Raw genomic sequence first — 5,890 nt, forward strand, 5'->3', positions numbered from 1 at the left:
TCTTGGGACCTCATCAAGATAAAAAGCTTCTGCACTGCAAAGGAAACAATCAAGAAAACTAATAGGCAGCTGACAGAATGGGAAAAGATAGTTGCAAATGACATAGCAGATAAAGGTCTAGTATTTAAAATATACAAAGAACTCACCAAACTTCACACCCACAAAACAAATAACCCAGTGAAGAAATGGGCAGAAGACATGAACAGACCTTCTCTAAAGAGGACATCCAGATGGCCTATAGGCACATGAAACGATGCTCAACATCACTCATCATCAGGGAAACACAATCAAAGCCACACTGAGATACCACCTCACGCCAGTCAGAGTGGCTAAAATGAACAAATCAAAAGACTATAGATGCTGGCAAGGGTGTGGAGAGACGGGCACCCTCCTACACTGTTGGTGGCAATGTAAACTGGTGCAGCCACTCTGGAAAACAGTGTGGAGGTTCCTCAAAAAACTATCCATAGAACTCCCTTATGACCCAGCAAGTTTTGAACTTTTGACCTCCCAAACTTGTCAAGAAATTTATGAGGTCTTAAGCCACCATGATTATACTCACTTGGTTATAGAAGCTCTAGGAAACTAACATGCAGGAGGACAAACAAGTAAGCAATTCTGAAACTGCTTGTGTTCCAGGGTTGAAAAGCAATCACAGGTTTCCTACTGTTCCAGTAAGTAGTTACAAATAAGCAAAAGGGGAACTCTGCATGTGAACTAGTAGTCCTGAATTACAGTCAGAAGTATCATAGTAACTCGTGTTTATTAAAATATGTAAACCTACACAGATGGATAATGGGTCTAAATAATAAATGTGTACATGTGGATGAACAGACATACATGCATGTCCCGTCTCTGCTGAGGGAATCTAGAGGTAAAACCCCCGAAGGAACAACCACAATTAGCACACAGACCATGATCACTAAATACTATTCTCCAATAAAAGGGTTACTCAGAGAAACAGCTGATTCCAGGTCTGAGACAGAGAGAATATACAACAAGTCTGCAGTATTCTGTGGTGCCTAAAAATAAAAATGTACTGAAAACAATTTAAGGACAGAGGCACATCAAAAGGATACAGGACCAAACTGAAGAACACCACCCAGTGGTCAATGCTGGGGCAAACTGAGCAATAAAATATTGGCAGTATTGGATTATAAATTTTTAAAAAATCTAATTTTATGCTGAAATAAATGACTGAATACATCAATAAATAGGGGAAGGGGAACAATTCTTCCTGAAAGACATCTAATTAGCACACACAGAATAGATGAGGAAAATAGAAAATTGCCGCTAGAATATCAAGATAATAACTGCTATAGAAACTGCCTACCAAGAAATGCTAAGGGTGCCTGGGTGGCTCAGTCGGTTGGGCTCAGGTCATGATCTCATGGTTTGTGGGTTTGAGCCCCGCATCAGGCTCTGTGCTGACAGCTAGCTCAGAGCCTGGAGCCTGTCTTCAGATTCTGTGTCTCCTCTCTCTCTGACCCTCCCCTGTTCATGCTGTCTCTCTCTCAAAAATAAATAAAACATTAAAAAAAGTTTTAAGAAATGCTATACTTACTGAAAGCTTAAATATAGACAAAATAATTGCATAGCTATATAATATCTAGGCAAGAAATGTATTTATCACTATAATTTTTTTTAATTTTTGATGTTTATTTTTGAGAGAGAGAGAAACAGAGACAGAGCATGAGCAGGGGAGGGCAGAGAGAAAGGGAGACACAGCATGTGAAGCAGGTTGCAGACTCTTAGCTGTCAGCACAGAGCTTGACGTGGGGCTCAAACTCATGAACCATGAGATCATGACCTGAGCCAAAATCAGATGCTTAACTCACTGAGCCACCTAGGTGCCCCACTGTGATGGTTTTAAATGTCCACAATTACTTGGATATTTCTCCTCCCACCAATGGATATTAATTCTTCTCACCTGGATAATGAGCTCAAGTTAGTATTTTGCTTCTAATAGAGAATGGAAAGAAAGAAAATAACTTTATGGTACAGAAAGTTTAAGTGTACCATATAAACTAGGAGCTTCAGCAACAGAAATGTGTTGCCTCATAGTTCTGGAGGCTAGAAGTCCAAAATTAAGGTGTCGGTTGGGTTGATTTTTCTGAGGCTATGGTGAGGAATCTGCTTACCGGCAATCGTTGAAATTCCTTGGCTTATAGAAGCATCCCCCTGATCTCTGCCTATATCATCACATGGCAGTCTACCTATATGTATGTCTAGGTCCAAATTTCCCATTTCTATAAGGACATCAATAATTTTGTATCAAGGATACCAATCCAGTATAACCTTACCCTAACTAAGTTCTTCAACTCTACTTCCTAATAAGGTCCTATTTTGAGGCACAGGGGTTTAGGATCGGAACATGAATTTGGGGTACATAATGCACCCATAGCACAAAGTGGTCAAGGTTAACATCACCAATGATAAGTCACACTGACATCATGTACTCAGATCTTAGGCAATAAGAAGGGTGCATCACCTTGTGGTATTCTTCCTTCAAATTCATAACGGGAGACAAATCATGAGGAAACAATGGTCAAACCCAAATTGAGGAACCTTCCACACAATACCTGACCAATACTTTTCAGTCGTGTTAAGACACTGAAAGACAAGAGAATACTAAGGAATTGTCCTAGATTATAAGACATAAAAGATATGAGAAGCAAATGCAATGTGGGTATCCTGATTGGGATCTTGGAAGAAAAAAGAACATTAATCAGAGAACTGGGAATACTAAAACTTGTAATATAATTAATAGCATTGTACCAACGTTAATATCTTAGTTTTAGTAACAACTATGGCTATATATGATGTTAAAATTAGAGACAGTTGGATAATAGGCATACAGGAAACCTCTGAAAAATCTTTTTAACTCTTCTATAAAATGATTTTCTTAATAAGAAGTTCTTAAATGTAGGGGGCAGGCAGATTTAGCATGGTAAAGAGTACTTTAGTTAAATGACTATATCAATTCTGGATTGGGGTAACAGATAAGTGCTATTAAACAGTACTTTCAAACAGTTAATTGTCCAAACTGTGGACATAAGATCACTAGCCTCCATAAAGAGATTTCATGGGCATAATTAGTGGATGTCATTTGAACCATTAACAGATGACCCAAAAGCATATGTTTCTCAAGGAGGACCCACAAGTTTCAAAACAAGTAAAATTCTTATTTAGTATCTTTATAGGGACCACCTGGAAGTTCATATAGTCAAGATATTACTACTTTAAAATATATGCATGTATTATTTTTTAAGTATTATTAACATAGAATGTTGTCTTAGGAAACATCATCATGATCTTTTCCAATAGCCATGTGGTAAAGGATAAATACAGTCAGCTTCCTTACTTGAAGGGAGGGAAGGAAGGGAGAAGAAGGAGGGGAGAGAGAGAGGGAGGGAGGGAGGGAGGGAGGGAAAGAAAAAATCACTAAGTTAAAAAAATGAAGATACTTTTCAATACAAGTTAGCTGGTTTTTGTAATAACTCCCAAGATTGGCATAAACAGATACATATGTGTATTACTAATACAAATGTACATTGATACTTATTTTTTGGTAATTCTTACTGTTTTAAAATATTCAAATTCTATACTCAGTAATTTCACTTCCAGCAATTAAAGAAATAAGGTCTCAGGGTCACTTAAAAATTGGAAGCAGCCTAAATGTGTAATGAGAGAAGGATAACTTTAAACTATTGAAACCCATAGAGTATTTGAACATTTGATTAGTCTACAAATATCTGTGTGTATGTATATGTGTATATATACGTGTATGTGTACACAGCCACAGAAAAATTTCAGTGATGTTTTTATGATGCTTTTATATAAAATGGGTTTAAAATTAGAATGCCACATAAAAAAATACTTGTATTTGTGTGCACGTTTGTGCATGTTGAAAAGGAAGAAGGATTTGGGGGCTGGGAGAAAATGAGAATAGAGTAAAATCTCTTTCAGAAGACCAAAGTTACTATCTCTGAGCCACTGGATGGAAGATCCTGTGACTAGAGCCCGGCTCCAGTGACCACACTGTCTGACAAGAGGGGAAAAAAAAAAAAAAAGAGCCTTTATGGTGTTAAGCCACTGATTTTGGAACTTTTTGTAACAACACTGAGCCTGTGATGGCTTTGTAATGTGGAATCTTGTCAAAGCTAAGCTACATTCTGTCTCCAGTTCTGTCTCCGGTTCTGTCTCTGGCTGGATGCGAACACAGAATCGTGGTGGTCGGGAGCCTCCAAGATGGCCCAGAAATCCTTGCCTTCCAGTATTAAATGTGTGACGTAATCCAACTTCTTTGAGTAATTAGTTTATACTCTCATACATCATTGTTGAGAGGATGTAACTTAGGTAAGAAAAGTTTGTGACTTCCATTTAGTTGGCAAATTCTACTGCTTTCTTAACTTGCACTCTTGGATGAAGCACTTTGCTGTGTAAGAAACCAACCTGTGTCAAGGAAATGAGGGTGGCCTCTGTCTTACAGCCTAACATTCAGTTAGAAACTTCTGTTCCTAAACCTTCGGTTAAGAACAAAGACCTGGATGGACACCTTGACTCCAGTCTTGTGAGAAACAACAAAGCAGAGGACACAGCTAAGCCACGCACAGATTCCTGACCTGCAGATATACTGAGGTAATTAACGTGTTGTTTTAAATTTTTTTTTAATGTTTTATTTATTTTTGATACAGAGAGAGACAGAGCATGAGAGGGGGAGGGGCAGAGAGAGAAGGAGACACAGAACCAGAAGCAGGCCCCAGGCTCTGAGCTGGCTGTCAACACAGAGCCTGACGCGGGGCTCGAACCCACGGACGTGAGATCTGACCTGAGCCGAAGCCGGAGGCTTAACCGATTGAGCCACCCAGGCGCCCCATTAACGTGTTGTTTTAAGCTAACTTTTAAGGTAATTTGTTATCCAAAATAGATAACTAATAAAGTTTTTAAGTCTAATATCATTTGAATTATCTGGCCTTGTTTTGATATATCTATATTTTCTAAAGTTTATTCATTAGGCATGACTTTCAAAATAATTTTTTTAATCAATTAAAGTTTCCCTTTCATAATAGCTATAAGTGCCCTAAAACTCCTTGGGGGCATCCTTGTAAAATGATACCCTTGTAATGTGGTGTTGTCATAAGCACACAAGAGACACACAGGGGTTGATGCCATCTCTGGATTGTGATCCACACAAATGCTATGTATGTTCTTAGCTGACTTTTTCCATTTCCATATGAATACTTGGCATATGGAAATTCCGCATTTATACTCTTACTCTTAACTCCAGGATCTATACCACAAAGTAACGTGCCTGTTTATAGATACATAAGCTCTCTTTTAGAACTGACTACATTCATTTCTTTGTACTAAAGTGTCACTTCTAAAATGTTTTCATTAGGGCACTCTGACTCTTACAGAAATTTCCTGCTTATATTTGGAGACTGCAACCACTGAGTAGAACAAAAACAACTGCTCAATTTCTACTCGCTAATGATATTCATTATCATTTTCTCCATTCATGCAGAACTCATTAGAATTATAGATACTTCTAGTTTGAGTTACAAAATGTTTCAGATCGAATCTTCAGTACTTCACAACTGTGATCAATGGATTTCATCATTTTGGCTTCCCTTATGTAGAATAAATGATATAAATAGTAAATATAATTGTATCTATCTCTTCTTGTCTGGACAAATATTACTGTATACACCTGACTGCCTTCTACATTGAGACATAACTATGGGTGTATTTGGAAAGTAGAGGGAAATGTGTGAAAACTCAAGGTATTATCCTTTAACTCATTTCACATTAATTTCTTGGCTAGAAAATCAGCCACATCTACAACTAAATGTGGTGGCTTTTACTGTGCCAACTTAGCTAAGCTGGA

The sequence above is a fragment of the Suricata suricatta genome, chromosome 3, assembly GCF_006229205.1.
Source record: "Suricata suricatta isolate VVHF042 chromosome 3, meerkat_22Aug2017_6uvM2_HiC, whole genome shotgun sequence".
NCBI classification, from domain to species: domain Eukaryota; kingdom Metazoa; phylum Chordata; class Mammalia; order Carnivora; family Herpestidae; genus Suricata; species Suricata suricatta.